The sequence below is a fragment of the Ischnura elegans genome, chromosome 5, assembly GCF_921293095.1.
Source record: "Ischnura elegans chromosome 5, ioIscEleg1.1, whole genome shotgun sequence".
NCBI classification, from domain to species: Eukaryota; Metazoa; Arthropoda; class Insecta; order Odonata; family Coenagrionidae; genus Ischnura; species Ischnura elegans.
Window position 1 is genome coordinate 137,139,353 of NC_060250.1, and position 16,030 is coordinate 137,155,382.

The 16,030-nt window shown below is 36.7% G+C and overlaps 1 long non-coding RNA gene across 2 annotated transcripts; it reads left to right on the forward strand.

The window, feature by feature from the left end:
* Window positions 1-11,743: 11,743 nt before the first annotated feature.
* On the forward strand, window positions 11,744-15,252 carry LOC124159614. 2 transcript variants are annotated; one of them, XR_006864984.1, is made up of 4 exons: window positions 11,744-11,808; window positions 11,953-12,226; window positions 12,314-12,458; window positions 13,726-15,252. It is a non-coding gene; the product is annotated as an uncharacterized LOC124159614 (long non-coding RNA). The 2 variants fall into 2 exon arrangements; XR_006864985.1 differs by having other exon boundaries at window positions 11,748-11,813.
* The last annotated feature ends 778 nt before the right edge of the window (window positions 15,253-16,030 follow it).

Consider the following 16,030-nt stretch of genomic DNA (forward strand, 5'->3'; position numbering starts at 1 on the left):
TACATATGTTTGAATTATTTAAAACGCAATTAGTTACAAACCTCAAAGGAAATATAAAAAAAGGTCGTGTATGATGTCCTAAATCCGAGGCAAACTATGAACCCCCAACTTCCGTATTACAATGGGGAATATAAAAAGTTCGCCAATGAGTAGATTATGTTATTAGTATCATTAAAAAATATCGATTAATATTCTTGTACGTGGATATCAAAATTTGGAGGAAATATAATTTCAGAATGAAATAAGCATCGCGAAAGCAAAAGCTGTAAACGTTGTCAGCCCATCAGACTTGTAGGTATTATTTCAATCGCACGGTCGTGAACTGAGCCATTACAGTTTCGGCACAAAAGACCTTGTCTGGTGAGCTGTCAATGATACGTTGACATAGTTAAGAAATTGGGAGACATTGAGGAGGAAGCGACTAGGGATATGGGGACAAAGAGATGTGTGGTGGAAAGAGTTACAGTAGGAGACAGTAAACTTGTTGTGTCCCCTCTTCTTCACCGCAGGGAGGAGTTTAACGGATGACTGAATGTAGCGCGACACGAGAATGATGAATGTGAGTCATCGAACTTTGAATCAAGGGCAGAAGCGGGCCGGGAATGTATGATGGGCAATGATTAATTCAACCAGAGGTGGACTATTTTGTTAGTGGTGGAGGGAGAAGAGGCAGTTAGAAGCGGTAAGTTTCAGGATAGGGGCTTAGATAGCGTATGACATTACACGTGGTTCACGAAAATAATGGGAGGTGCGAGGTAAACGTCCAAACGTTTATATTTTTCTGACGATTTTTCGATCCAGAAAGCATATCCGTAAATGATTGTAGACCCGTAAATGATTATAGATTTTTATTTAAATCCGTAAATAATTATAGGTTTATTTCAATGATAATCTTTATTTCGGGACAATTTTGGACAATAATCTATCACGAATGAAATTCTCCATAAGTTTTTAATCCTCCAAGCGGGAATCACACAGGAGAGCGGGAACTCATCCTGGCGCGGAATGTATATTGTAAATAGTTCTTAATAGAACGACGTCAAAATGCATTCCGCATTAAAATAAGTCCGTCGTAATGCATTGACTATGAACTTCATATATGATCCAAACTTTCCATTTGTATCCGAGATATTATTGATGATGCTTTCAAAAGTGAGGAGAAGAGACAGCTTGAGTTCTATTGTAAATGTAATCCTTTGCAATTAATTTTTCCGCAGTAATGATCTTAGATAGATGTATTAGGTCTTCTTATCGGATTATAACGTTTATATTGTAATAGCCAGTATCGTAATCATTCTTATCACTGTAGTGATAAGTTCATAAAATACATCGAGGAAGCAAGTCATCGAGTATTCGCGGTTTCAAAGTAATGTTGAAGAAAATAGTAAATACTTCTATAATAACAAAAAATAAAACGGAAATTTTTAATATTCCATCAACAAAATACAGAGACAATAAATCAGATAGTCTGATGAAGACAAGGAATCGAAGGAAAATGTAACAGTAAAGAAAGTATTCACATTAGATGCATTAAACCAATTGCGGGAAAGGTGTTGGTTTCAAATTATCCATAGCAATGGAGGATCACGGCCTAACGTCCACGGTCTGGCAACAGTGTGCTGAACTTAAAATCATTGTAGTAGGCATCGGCAAACTCTGAATAATATCTGCCATCCTGAATTTGAACCTGAACCCTCGAGGTGGGAGGTCAACTCTCCAAGACACCACAACAATACGATCACCTTGAGTGGAATGTTTTTTCAAACCAATCGTAAGATGCTTCAACGAATATGGCAATGCATCGTTGCTGATGTCAATGTATCTTATATTGAATCATTTTCTTCGAAAAGTATCGTCAAAAGATGGTTTTAGGCCAACGATTTCTTGCGATACGCTAAGGATTGGCGTGTCGGAAGTGGATGGGAAGTTGAATGGAATGAGAGCAGGAGTGAATTGCAAGTGAAATAGAGATAAGGGGGGTCTGATCACTGAATATTCTCCACCGAATATTCTGCTTGGCTGGATGAGCTTTGCAAAGCATCTCGAAAGAAAGGAAATATTGATAACGACTTGGCTCCCTGGAGCGTAGAAAGAAATGAAATAAATTAGCTTTTGGGAGTGTGTATGACGAGAAATGAGTTTCCGCGGTGGTTAATATTGAAAAGAAGTTTTCGAAGTTTTAAAAGGGAAGAAAATTGGAGATTTGTGGTGAGGTACGATTTGATGAAAACCTCTGTGTGTTGTCTAGTCATTTCGTGCGCTAAAAGGAATTTTATTACCTACCATTTCCTTGCTCGTGACATTATCCGAACTCTCATCAACTCTTTGTAATAGACGTATAATGAGCATTTTAATTACCCTCCCAGTATGCGCTACTCCTGTTTTCTCTTACGTATGTAACCCAAAGCTCTTTCATGCATTTGATAGGTACTTTTGATTGTTATCGCATTTGGTTTATTTATCTGCTTTGTAAGTCCAGCATTGATCTCGCCTCAGATATTTTATTTTGCTCCGCATTAAATTTTTTGTTTTCCTTTGTGATTTTTTGTTAATTTTCCCGCTCTATTAATTGCGCAATTATCTCTTAAGCGAAAAGATAACTTCCTAGTAATATTTTTAAATTAATATTTTAGTTAGTTCTGGAAATAATGAAATGTTATTTATCAGGGCTAACTATCGTTGGAAATATTATTGTCGTTGTAATATAATCGTCATGTCTGTCATATAATGAAAAACCTTGCATGCGATTTACTCAGTTACGCAGCATCAAATACATTGCTGAATGTTGGTTAAAGAACATTGGAGGACATATAAATGAGTAAGAATTCTTTAAGTACCTTAAATTTTAAAGGAGACAGGTGCACCTACTTGAATTTGTACCTAAAATGCTGTATTTGTAATGCCGAAAATAGAAAATTCAATCGCTGTCAATAATGTTTCTCACTACCTACCCTGTAAACCTTTTCGTTATTGTTGTAACTCCACATGCCTTGCACTCTGTGGTAACACTTAGGTGTTATTATAGGCGCCGACTCCATGGGGCATGAGGGGTCCCGAGCCCCCTCAAAAATCCGTTATGGGTGTGAGGAAAAAATGTGCCAGGCTTGTCAATTTTCCCCGGAGTGTCCAGATATCGAGATTCGAGTTATAAGGGTTCTAATGTTGATCATAAGACTCTTCTAAAATGCTTGAAAAACTTAAAAATCACTGCTTAGAAAATTTCCCGGGGCAAGTCCCCGGTTTAGGCCCCCCCAATATTTTTTGCAAGTCGGCGTCCCTGGGTGTTACTACTCTGAAGATGCTTATAAACCCCCGCCGTTTGTTCCAAGAGCCATCTTCAGTATAAGCAATGAAAAAATTAACATTTTGGCGCACACCAACCCTTGCTAGTGTAGTCGTCGTATCTCCGTGTTTGAAATGACACTGCTTAAATACCTAAACGCCATTATGATGATAAAAAAAGTCTCATGTCTATGTTTGTCGCAATTAAAATTAATGAAAAAGTGGACGCCGTATGATCACAATGAAGACAACAAAATATTCAGCCATCACGGAGCCCCGAACCCTGGTCCCCTGAGAGGTAGCCGTAAACGCTAACCACTACCCCAACTGACCCGCCCGCCAAGTAGTGCGACATTATGAAAATATACGCGGATTGTGAAAAGTACCGCATGAAAATTAATTAATTACAGCCAAACTAAGGCCCATTCAACGGAACCACTACTAGTTCAGGGATGTGTTCACCATTCCGAAGGCCATAAAAAATACGGCATTGCAAAAGGAGGAGCAAGTTTCGTGGTCTCCCCTTGTTAGATTTGGTTGTTATTAGCCAACTCTTGTGGTACGTTTTGATTCTTTCGGAAGCGCGTTGGCGATTTATTTTGTCCTCTTCAGTTGAAAAATTGTCAATCCCTAGAAAATATTTTTATGGATATTCGAAATTATACCTAAACTATGTCATATGAGCATTTATCCTTATATCATTTCAATTATTCTGAATCATTGAGCCCTAGTTAAAATTTCAGCCATCTATAAATCACTTACGAAATAAAAGTTTACTACCATCTGTAATTTTCAACTACTTTCTATTCAAAAAGATTCCAGAATCATCCACTCTGAGTTAAAACCTATGTCACAGTTAATGTGACTATGAGTTTAAGGGTGTTCTATCCTAATTCAAAAATCCAAATTCAACCGTCGCCGGATTTTAGTTGCGAAGTCGGCCGCAACGGCCAGTGGAATGGGAAACCTCCTTGGGCGGAGGGGAGTACCTAGTCGCTGACCGAAGGAAAAAAAAAGGAAAAGACGAGGGGTCGAGCTTCGCTCCGACCGAAAAAAACACCCGGCGCTGTATCAAATTTCACTGCGGAGGTGCGATATTGAGAGTGGTCGGGATTCGGAGGTTGATTTTTGCTCTCTGGTGGCATTAGTCCCATCTCAGCCACTCGGTTGACGTTTCTTGAAAGAATCCAAATACGCACGCTCTCGACGAGGCTGGTAAGTACGGCCGGCTTCTATGAAGAAAGGCGATTACTTGCATTGTTCTCTCCTTATTCGACTCCCCCTCGAACGGGAGAGCTGGTCAACGTTCTCATCTCAAAATTGTTAAGTGTTCTTCAAAGCATAGTAAAAGTCAATTACGCAAACCGAAATGCGCGTACTTCGTGAAACTTTTTTTTAACGTACAACTTTACATTTGTACGTTATTCCTCAGTATGAATGAAATAGTAATCACCCACGTACAGTTGAAAACGTGTATTCAATACAGTTACTTTCCGAAACATGTTTACTCAGTAATCATAGCGCTACAGGGAGAACACTAATGAGAAATATGACAAATAATGAATGAACGAAAATTGATTTTCAATCATCTTTAATATTTATTGATTTATATGGTAAGAACATCATAAATTGCATATTGCATTAGACATCACATACAGCTTTAATAAAGCCAATAACCATGAATATATCGCATCGGGTAATATTGACTTTTTCTTGGATGTTTTTTTAACAAAATGATGCCGTTCGAACTAGAGTTTTTCTGGTCTCTAATTTCTTGTAATTCTGACTGAAGTAACGTTTAATATTCAAAGTGTTCCCTAGTTTTGCTGCAACCGACGTTTTGACCCGATGCGACCGAAAGTGCTTCAATTTATTCTCGCTACCGATCCATCGTGGAGACGATTAAAATTCATTCGCTCGAATTTGGCTTGATGAAATCGCCGATGACTCATCTTCCTGGAATACACCCATGTGCAAAGTGTGTATAATGAATCATCAGCATTTCGCCTCTTTTTGCGCAGAATTATTAGATATAATTGTGAAAATCACAAATCTCTACTTTAATTCTGTTTCTGGAAATTATGCAAGAGATCGTGATACAAGCAGTTCAGTGAAGATGAATAACTGGCTCTTATTAGTCTCCTTTTTCTCTCAGGTGCGTATAAAATTTCCCATGTTGATATTAGGGAGATTTGGAGCAAAGAAGTCTATCAAATTTTTTCCCGTACACTGAACTATCGGATATTTTTCTACGGTGCATTAGTTTTTATGACCTCAGCACTAGACTAGAAAGTAAGAAAAGTGACTAGTAAGCTGCAGTTACTGAGTTCATTAATAAAATATCCAACAAATTTGAATTTGCAAATACACCATCAGAGTGCATCACGATCCTTGAGCAACTTATACCATTTCGAGGCCGATGTCCTTGAACGCATTATCTATCAAAAAGCCAAAGAAATATGTGATTGAAGTCATTGCTGTGGTGGATGCTGGGAAATTTTACCTAAAAATTGAAATTTATATGGGCAGGTAGCCAGATGCCCTTTCAAAGAATCCAATTCACCTCATGAAATTGTCAAACGCTTATCAGAGCACATTGACTGCAGAGGAAGAAATATTACCAGTGACAGTTGGTGTACCAGCATGCCTTTAACAGTAGAACTTTATCAAAAAAAGATTGAATATGGTAAGGACGATGAGTAAGAACAAAGCAGACGTTCCTCCTGAATCTCCCCCAAGAAAAAATAGAACCTTACATCATAGGCGAGGGGCAGGGGGGGGGGCAATTGCACCCCCTCCAGAAGCAAAAATCGCAGAAGTCCTTAAGCAAAATCGGTACTGAATTGAATCGAAAGTATTCAACAAATTTCCTTTAAACCCACGAAAAATGATATGCATTAGTAGGTATAAGATATGTACTTAACTAAAATAAAAATATTTTTTCTATGAAATGATATCAGAAACTAATAATGCGCTGTTATAATTTTCTTAAAATATTTTTTTCATTCACCTTTTCCATGCTAAAATGTCACAACTTGGCTTGCGCCCCCTTCTAGACTATGGCTTGCTCCCCCTAGTTATGACCCTGGGTATGCCCTTGTCTTACATCCTTCCCTTTTTGCTTTACTCCCGACATTTCCGCGTTGTAATACCTACGTTTCAATAAAATCCATGTAGTATTTATTTCTGCCATTATCCATGACGCAAGTATTACTGCCTCAAGTGGTAACAAAATGCTTCCTGGCTTTATATCATGTTACAATACTATCAAGGGGGTGTGGATTCAAATGATCAGCTTTGCTTAAATTATCGCTGGACGGCATGAAAATCGGCCCTGATACCATTCCTGCTATTTCGTTTTTAAAATGACCTCCTAAATCCGAATATTAACTCTGTTTTTCTCCATCACCCACCATTTTCGGAAGAGCCTCCAATTTTTACCACTTTTCGGTCATTTGGAGAAATTAAAAGGATTATTTTAGCGTTTAAATTTTTTCTAGGGGTTTTGAGGGGTGCAAAATTCTGAAAAAATAATATTAATGGTAAAGATGTAGATTTGAGGGGAATTAGTCTCCGTCAATTGTGTAAAAACGCATTGAAAATGACAAATTTTGCCATTTTTTCGCAAATTTTCACGTATTTAAAAATATTTCCAGCTTCTATTTCACATCATCCTCCCCGAAAGATAATAATACAAAGCAGCAAGAAACAGCAGTATTAATAAAAATAGTTTGCTGTTTAGCATAGCAGCAATAATTAAAATATGTAGCAATTGCTCGGAAGATTCACTTTACTACTCTGGCCCTCGCAGTGCCTCTCCCGCTCAGGCTTGGACGGCAATTTTCTTGATTTCGCAGCTAAAAAAAGAAAAGTAATACTTTCTAGTTCCACGAAGAATGTAAAACTGAGATTTTATAATTTCATTGGATTAAAAAAGTATTCTTTCTCCTTAATCATGGAATTCCGCAAAGTATCAGCCTCTAAAATCAATTATGTGTATTGAAGTTGTCATCATCTTCCCTCGGTATACCTCTAGCGATCGCAGAGTCAACTCTTTCGGTGTTCTGGACAAGGATCCTTTTTTTCCAAGTAATTTAAATAGTGCAAAACAGTAAAAAATGTTTTACTCCGGCTTTTTCCAGGTGAATGTCAGTATGTGGGCTTGAGTTGTGAATATTACCGTGATTTAATATGTAATTAAATTACACGTGTGTAAAATCATCGTCATCGCTTCTGCTATGTTTGCGGTGAATTGACTAAAACATCGCAACAATAATCTCTATCTTTAATTCTTTAAACTGCTTATAAACTTTTCTCTGGCTGCCAAATTGGCGGTCAGGGCTAGGATTAAGCTCCAAGTGTTTGCTGCACCACTTGTTACAGTAATTTGACCAAATACTTGGAGAAACTAATGTAACATATGGTACGAAGTTGCGCCTATATGGATGCCAATCTCTTACAAAAGGGCATAAAAATCTTTTCCAGTAGGACAAGAGCGCCAACACTGAAATTAATGTCTACGTAAGATGAAGGGTTGGTTTTTTTACTGTAATTAAATGCATTGTTGATAGAAATTATGATGCCATGTGGCCCAGAAAAATGGAGACTGTTTATGGATTCGTCAAAGACAAGCTTTGAAGTGGTCCTGTTGGCCAATGGGAATGAGTTACCTTCTATCCTATCTGCATACTCTGCTGATATGAAGGAGACGTACCGATATATCAGTTGAATCCTTGAGAATACTAATTATCGTGATTATAATTGGTAAGTTTGCGCTAATCTGAAAGTTGTCGCTCTACTCACGGGACTGCAATCAGGCTTCACGAAATACTGCTGCTCCCTTGAATACAACAGCCGCGCCCGAGAAAACATTACATCTTACGGAAATGGCCTCTGCGAGAAAGCTTCACTCATGGTTATGAAAATGTCGCCCATGTTTCCCTGGTTCCGACAGAAAATATTCACTTGCCACCATTGCACATCAAACTAGGACAGATGAAATACTTTGTGAAAGCAATCGACAAGACAGGAGTTGAATTTCAATTTTTAACTAAAATTCCTTGTCTTAGTGAGGCTAAAACCAAGGAAGAAATTCTTTTAGGTTTTTAGAAGACTTATTTTAATTCCCACTTTCTTAGCACTCCTTCATTACTTACTCATTAGATCAATTTTATCTTCATCATTCTTCGGTGGCACCACATATCGAATGCTTCCAATCATTGACTTCTCTGCTGCTATCAACGTCCAAGCCTCACTTCCCTAGAGAATCACACTCCATATGTAGCGTATGATGAATTGCTTCCTTACTTCTATGCTTGTATTCTCATATGTGAGAAGATTCATCTTTTTGTAGTAAGCCCTCTTCGCCAGCGCTATTCTACTGACTATTTCTATCTTGCTTCGTCCATCGTTGGTAATTCCACTTCCCAGGTAAGAAAATCTCTTCTAGCTTTTGATTTCTTACCTTAATGTTTGTCCTAGCCTCCTCTCTTTTACTACATACTAATATCTTAGTCTTCCTTTTGTTGATTTTCAACTGATATCTGGCCATTTTCCTTTCTATATTTGTCAAAGTCTTCTTAAAATTCTTCTCTGTCTCGGCTATGATTGCTATGTCGTCAGCGAATCATAGAATACTATTTTTCTCACTCAATATTGACACCCAAACCCTTCTCCTTCCAATCACCTAAAATTATAAGGTTTTCTTCACGTCTTACCTGTTTGATTACTGCGGTGATATCTTCATAGACGCCCTAAACTTCTTCATCCTAGTAGTCCGTCGTAGGTATGTTAACATGTACCACTACGGTATCTACCGGCTTAGTCTCTAGCTTTACCATAATTATCCTTTTATTTTTGGCAGAACCTTTTTCCCTGAATTTCTATCGTATGCTCCTTATCTTTTACATAATTAACGGAAGGAGGAATATTTCTCGCAATTTTTCAAAGTAAATTAGTAAAGCCATTAGAAATAATTTATCCCCTACGAAATTAAAGCGGGCCAAATATTGGCAAAGTCGAATCCATTAGTTCGGAATCAGACATAACTTAGTCCCAAGAAGATACATTGAATGAATAACACGCCATTTGTACGTTGAAGATGTTGTTATATCATTGAAATCTAGGTCACAATAACTTTTCTTATAATCGTGGAAAATTGCAAGTGTTTGTTTCAATATGGAAAAATTCCGCTCCATAACGTTTGAATCTTCGGATTTTATTTGTAAGTTGAATTAAGTATATGTTTTTATGTAGAGCGTTTGAAAATCATTAATCATTCTACCAAATAAAGTTGTTAAGCATGGAACGGCAACTAAATATTATCTATCGTACAGTGGTTACAGTTATTTGTGAAAGAGGATACTCCTGCGTCACATGCAAAAGGTTTTGTGCTCTCATTCATACAAAGTACTGCGTCGAAAAAGCAACTTTGTACGCAGTCACGCGCACGAGTGCATAGCTAAATACACTAGTGCATAGTTAAATAAGTATGATAATCGACATGAAAAAATCATTTGACTAACCTGGGATTCGAACCCGGATATCCCCGATGGCCGGTCAAATATGCTACCAATTATACCTCGAAGCAACCTTTTTCCTTGAATATGAAATTCTCCTTTAACTTGTGTCTAAGATTCGCCTAGAAAAAAATTACTTGGTAATGTAGCTGACCGGAAATCGGGAGGATCTGGGTTTGAATCGCGGCTAAGCGAAATGTTTATTTCGTGGCAAATAACAGTCTTGGTATATATGTATTCTCATTCATGTTAAATAATAGTGGAGTATAAGAACTAAAATTCCCTTCGGAATTAATAAAATGGGAAACATATCAAGTAGAATACCTAACTTCAATGCAGGGTTCCATCCCGGAAGGGTCATACAGTGTACTGAGGGGTAGAGAAAAATTGATCGGGTAATGCTCCTGAGAAATTTTAGTTTCTTCGCAAAGACTACAACCGCGCTGCGGTGATGTTAGTATCATTCTAAACTGAAGAATTTTTAATGAAATTACATTTATTTGTCATAAATTTCTAGACGCATTATTATGCCGAAGAATTTCAACAGTTAAATATAATGAGTCTACCTGATCCTGTGCACTAGTATTTTATATGAAGTCTCGCATATTTATATCGCAATGTGGTAGTTTACTCTGACACGAAATCGTAATTTTAGTTAATAATTCGGTCGATGGATGGGCAAAAAAAACTAACTACCTCGTTCAGTCATTCTCACAAAAATTAGAATTGAAAAATCGCGGAAGTTGCCGCCCACTTCCGAGAAATGTTGCATTCATCATCAGAGTTTCGGTTCATTACGACCTGTAGTGAGAACCATTCATTGAGAGAATCAATCGCTCAGAAGAGTGTAAGCAGCACGTGAAACAGGTTGTTGGTGAGAGATATACCGCGAAGTTAGTTTGCATAACTTCACTCGAGCGAAATAAATATCCCACATTCAAGTTTTATCCGTGTGTATTGTTTGTTTTCTCGTCATTCCTGCTACACAAGTAAAATTCTTGCCTTATACTTGTAAAACTGGTTCGCAGGCAGGATCTCGTGTATCTATTTTTTGCATACAACAAGCATATTTACGTAAATAGGAGATAGTTAACGATTAAATTCGGTTATCTTGACGTCATCGCTGTATCACATCGACCAAACATCAAACCCTGCTTAGTGATACGGTGGTTCAAGTTCAAATTCTTTCTTTTGGGTGACTCACGTAATAATTAATAATAGTAATTTTTATGATAAGAATATTTTTATAAGAAAATAACTTTTCGAAGTTTTCCCCCTCGGTTGCAAGTTATCGAGAAACATACATGTCGGAAATGCAAGACAAATAAACCAGCGTGATACTTTTCATATCGTGTTTTGATGACATAACGGTTACTTTTGAAAATATTTCGACACGAAATGAAGATATACACGTTATATTACCTACTTGGTGAAATATTTATTCTTGATTATCGTCTGCGAGAACTTAAAAGGCAATGGTGTAACCTAGAATCTAATTGATAATGTGCAGTATATTCTCTATATTCATCTTATTTTCAATGCTTGGTTACAAAAAATTAATATATCATAGTCATAGCCAATACATTATCGAGAGGTACTTACTTAAAAGCAGTTTCTCCTTCTGCAGTGTAAATAACATCTATTGTTGCAGGTTTGTAATGACTAAAATGGTTAAAATAATTTGATAGTCTATTTATTAGCTGCATCACGTTATTAGAGATTTTACGTGGATGAAAATACGTGTCTAAAGATATAAAAACTATTATTAATGAAGCACACTTCAAAAGGATTTATATAATCACCATTATTCCTAGTACTTCTTTTCCACCTTCCCACATAAGATATGCTTCCTCTTTGATTTCCTTTCACTTTCCATGCATAAGAACAGAAAACTTGAAAACTCGCGCTAGCCCCGTTTCAAACATGCCGCTCGCAACACAAGAACACAGGCATAGCTGTCCAAGAGGATAGGGCAAACTGGTTCCCTCGGACTGGATACCCTCTATAGGTGCGGTAAGCTGTATTTAAATTTGATTATTGAATTTTGAATTGTGAAATACAATAATATCTCTTTATTGTTTTATTTTAAGACGTACTGGTGAATAATATTGCATAAAATGAAGAATTAAAGTTACTATATCGTTTTTTATAGGTGCGGTAAACAAGTAACGACGGGAATGCGCATCGATTCCATGGTTCCTTTCTGAAATACATGACCTTTGATACCAAGTTTTCCGTTGCTTGCGGTTGCTTGCGGTTTGAAATCTGTCGTGCCTCATTGCTTTTTTAAAGGCTAAAAGTGTTGAAAATGTGCTTCAAGCTAAATTTAAAGTGAGATAACGCTTGATATTACGTAGCAAATGTGTTGTCAGAGGCTGTCAATGAAAATGCAGTGAAATATTCCGATTTCCGTGACCACTCACCAGGTAAGGTTTTGTTGATTTTGTCAAACGTTCATTTGATCTGTCATTTTATGGGGTTTTTGTTGCTAATGTTGCCATTATTTCTTTAAGGCATACTCAGCATAATTATCCAATGATGTCTACCTTGAAGGAAATGGCTATGTTGTTTGTGCGGTATGACTGCACACACTACTCAGACGGCTACACAGGCTATGAAAGTGGCTGTAAACGCCGTGTACGCGGTCAATTATGTCGTGTAAGTATTTGATATATGTAGTGTTCAATTTCTGGATAAAAAATTGTCTGAAACGTTTTTACCTGCGCGATTGTACGTAGATGTGTGTTTTCTTTTGCTGTTGGATGTAGTTGAGTACCTAACTGCGGTATTTGATTAATGGTCGCTGTGTTATAGTTAATTGACTTGTCAGTTTGAGTTTATTTACCAATGAAATGATAATGTTTAAAGCCTTGAAAATAGCGATAACATTTCCGGTATTAAAAACTTAAGAGCCATATTAGGTGACGGTCTCAGTACAACTGCATTCTGTTTAAGTGATCGTGACGGTGAATGTTAAGGATATTATTTCCATTGTGCTGGTTTGTATGTATTATGCTAATTTGTTGGCAATTTCGTTTACAGCGAATTGCCAGGACTATTGTTTTTATGCCGATATTCTGCATGACTTCTCTAAATTGAGTGCATACTCAGCTTTATTGAAAGACAAAAACTGTCCCTAGATTGTGATCAATTCCTCCACTGATTATTACTTATCTTATTTGTATTGCATTGATTTGGCAATTTTCAGAAACCATGTTATACCATAAATGCTGATAGCTCTTTAAAAATAAATTGTTGGCCCTCTCCATTTAAATAATAAAGATATGTCAAGGACCAAGTTATAGCATACCCAAATTTGTGCGGGTCAGAAACTAATTTTGTGGTGGCATTGATATGGAATGTCTTGGGCATTCCTTGAATTTGGTATTCAGTATACCGTTTTCTTTTGTGCATGGCTTTCTGCGTGACATCAGAAGAAGTGGTGAGAATTATGTGGCAACCCTAATTTGTTCTTACAAGATGTTGCTAAGGTAAATAATAACTTCATTATTTGTGGAAGACATTTTTTCAGAGAGTAATTTACAAATGAAACCCTCAATCAAATTTTAATGCCGTGCCATCTCTGTTTTTCCTGTTGCCTCTTATAAATCCATTGTTAAAATTTCCTCTGGTGTGAATATGGTTGCTTCTACATCACATGGTAAAGAAGGTGAAAGCTCTTGCATATCACAAGTAACTTTGTATCTACTCATCCACATCGATGCAAATTTATACTGTGCATGAAATTCATAATTAATCATATAGCTTTGCCAGTATTTTTTCTAAGCAAATTATGTCCATGGTATTCTATGAAATGGTTGCATTTCATAACAGAATAATCAGCAAATTGCTATTACATATGCATTCAATGCTTTCATTTTGACCATTATCATCAAATTATAGTTGCCTTTCCCTTTTTTTGCAGCTACCTGTTTGATGCATTTTGGTGACCTCAAGTTAGAATTCTCCTCACAAGGATGGTGAAAGTGTGTTGCTGTTTAACTAAAGGTCATGTAATTATTATTTTATTTTTGCTTACATTTAGATTTTATATCTCTTGTGGCCCTATACCACACGGGAATTTAAATGATTCTCTTATAACTCTGCTGCATCTTGAGTGCATTTTAGTATGTAGTGATATTTATGCAGTATTTCAATCTCTGGTGGCCATAATAATTTAATGTGTATCACCTTCTTGAGGCCATTGGCTTGTTCAAAATTTCTCTCACCTGCATTTTTTGTTTCAATATATTTTTAATTATTTGTTGCTGCAAGATGGATCAGAGACACAACGTGAAGTACACTGTCTGTGCCCAGTTTAATTTTTTATAATAATATTGACAGAGTTTTGGGCCCTGTACGTATATTTACAGGCATATTGGAATTATCATGCAGGAATATTTTTTACACTGTGACAGTACCAAATATCTTAGATAATACTTTAATGTGAATCTTCATTGGTGACTACATATTACAAAAATAATGAAATTACTACTGGTATCCACTTGATTAGGAAACTTACTTGCCCCAACTACCTCCTCGCAGACTGGGTCTTAACAACTATGTACAAATTCATTCCTATTTAGCCTACAAAATTTTCTTCTGGGGAAATGCTAGTGTACCTAGAGAGTTATGCTAGCGTAGCTGGAGAGTTATGCTAGTGTAGCTAGAGATGAAGCAATTTCTATGTGAAAGGTGGCTGTTAAATCATTGTTAAGGGTTTCAATAAGGACACTCACTCTGCCATGTACTTATTATATTGTCATGAATTTTTTAACGTTTGTCTGTAGTAATCAACATATGCTGATGCCTAATTCCGCTATACATAGCCATGTGAAATGTGGTAAGAAAATGTTCATCTGGCTAATCAGCCACTGAACATAAGCAAGAAAGGTCCTCAATTCAGCCTCAATGACCTACAATAAGATTCCTAGTTCAATTAAACATTTAGCCTGCCAAAATATCTTTGAAAATAAATTAAAACATCTGCATATTCATAAATGCTACTACAGCGTCGTTGACATTTTGCATGATAACTTTTTTGTAATCTGCATTTTACTACTTGTTTCTTCTTTTGTATGTATTTTTTCTATGATTATGCCCTATGTTATTCATGTTAACCTGCAGGACATTAAACGTTGTTATTATTATCATTTTTTAATAAGGATGGTGGCGCACTTGCCTTTTTTTTAGTGCAGATACATTAACGTTGGTAATTTCTTTCAGGGTTTCTTTGTTGGAGTAAATATCAAGGATCATTACTATGGAGAACATTAGTGGCTTTTATTCCTCTAAGCAATGAACAGTGAAATGTATTTTATTGGAATGTGTGATGTATTTTTAATCATCATGGATTCATGTTGACATCTGCTGTGTTTGACTGCAATTGTATTGATTTTGTTGTGTTTACTGCTCATTATTTCGTTAATTAAATCTTTATTAGGAAGTGCAATTTTTTTATTTATTTTCTATCTCCCAGTATACCTAAGCGTGCAACCTGTGATTTATTGCACCAATTTCACTAATAATCTCCAAGCTTCGCAGTACCCAGAGATTATTTTGGTAAATATTTGATTTTACATAATAATCAGTAATTCTCAGTGAATAAATTCCTATTAGGGTGAGATGTTCCAGTTTCAAGATGCTTCAAACAATAAGTAAGTATATTATGAAGTCCAGTTGTATAATTAGTCTTTTAATTTCAGGGAATGTTTTTTTCTAGGGAGGTTTGGTCTATTGCAATTTAAATTATCACTTTTACATATTTGATATGTTGGTGTTAATTTGAGTTGTAATAAACCAAGACTCCTTGGAAAAAAATATCCCTTTTAAAACTACTGGAATAAATGGAATAGGCAGTGAGGCCGATTTGAATTTCCCGGTGACAACTAACGCCATCTATTGCTGCGTATAAGCACTAGGTCGGCCGGGCCACGAATTTAACACACAGTCGACACTCCTTGACACAGGGCTTCGGATAATAACGAAAAGAAAACTGTTGGCCTGCTGGGTCAGACGGGCTTCTTAGGTCGAGGAAAGCATAGAGCAGCCCCCTCCAACTCGGCTGTTACGCCGCTGGTTGGCTTGTCCCAAAATCCTCCCACGTTATTCAATTATTTTAGTTCGTTACAGAGTGGCGCTGCGAGCCTGTCGCGCGCCCAGTATCGCGTTGCTATTACATTCATTTCAATGGTGAACCAGCGAAGCTCATCACTTGGAAGATGTGTTAT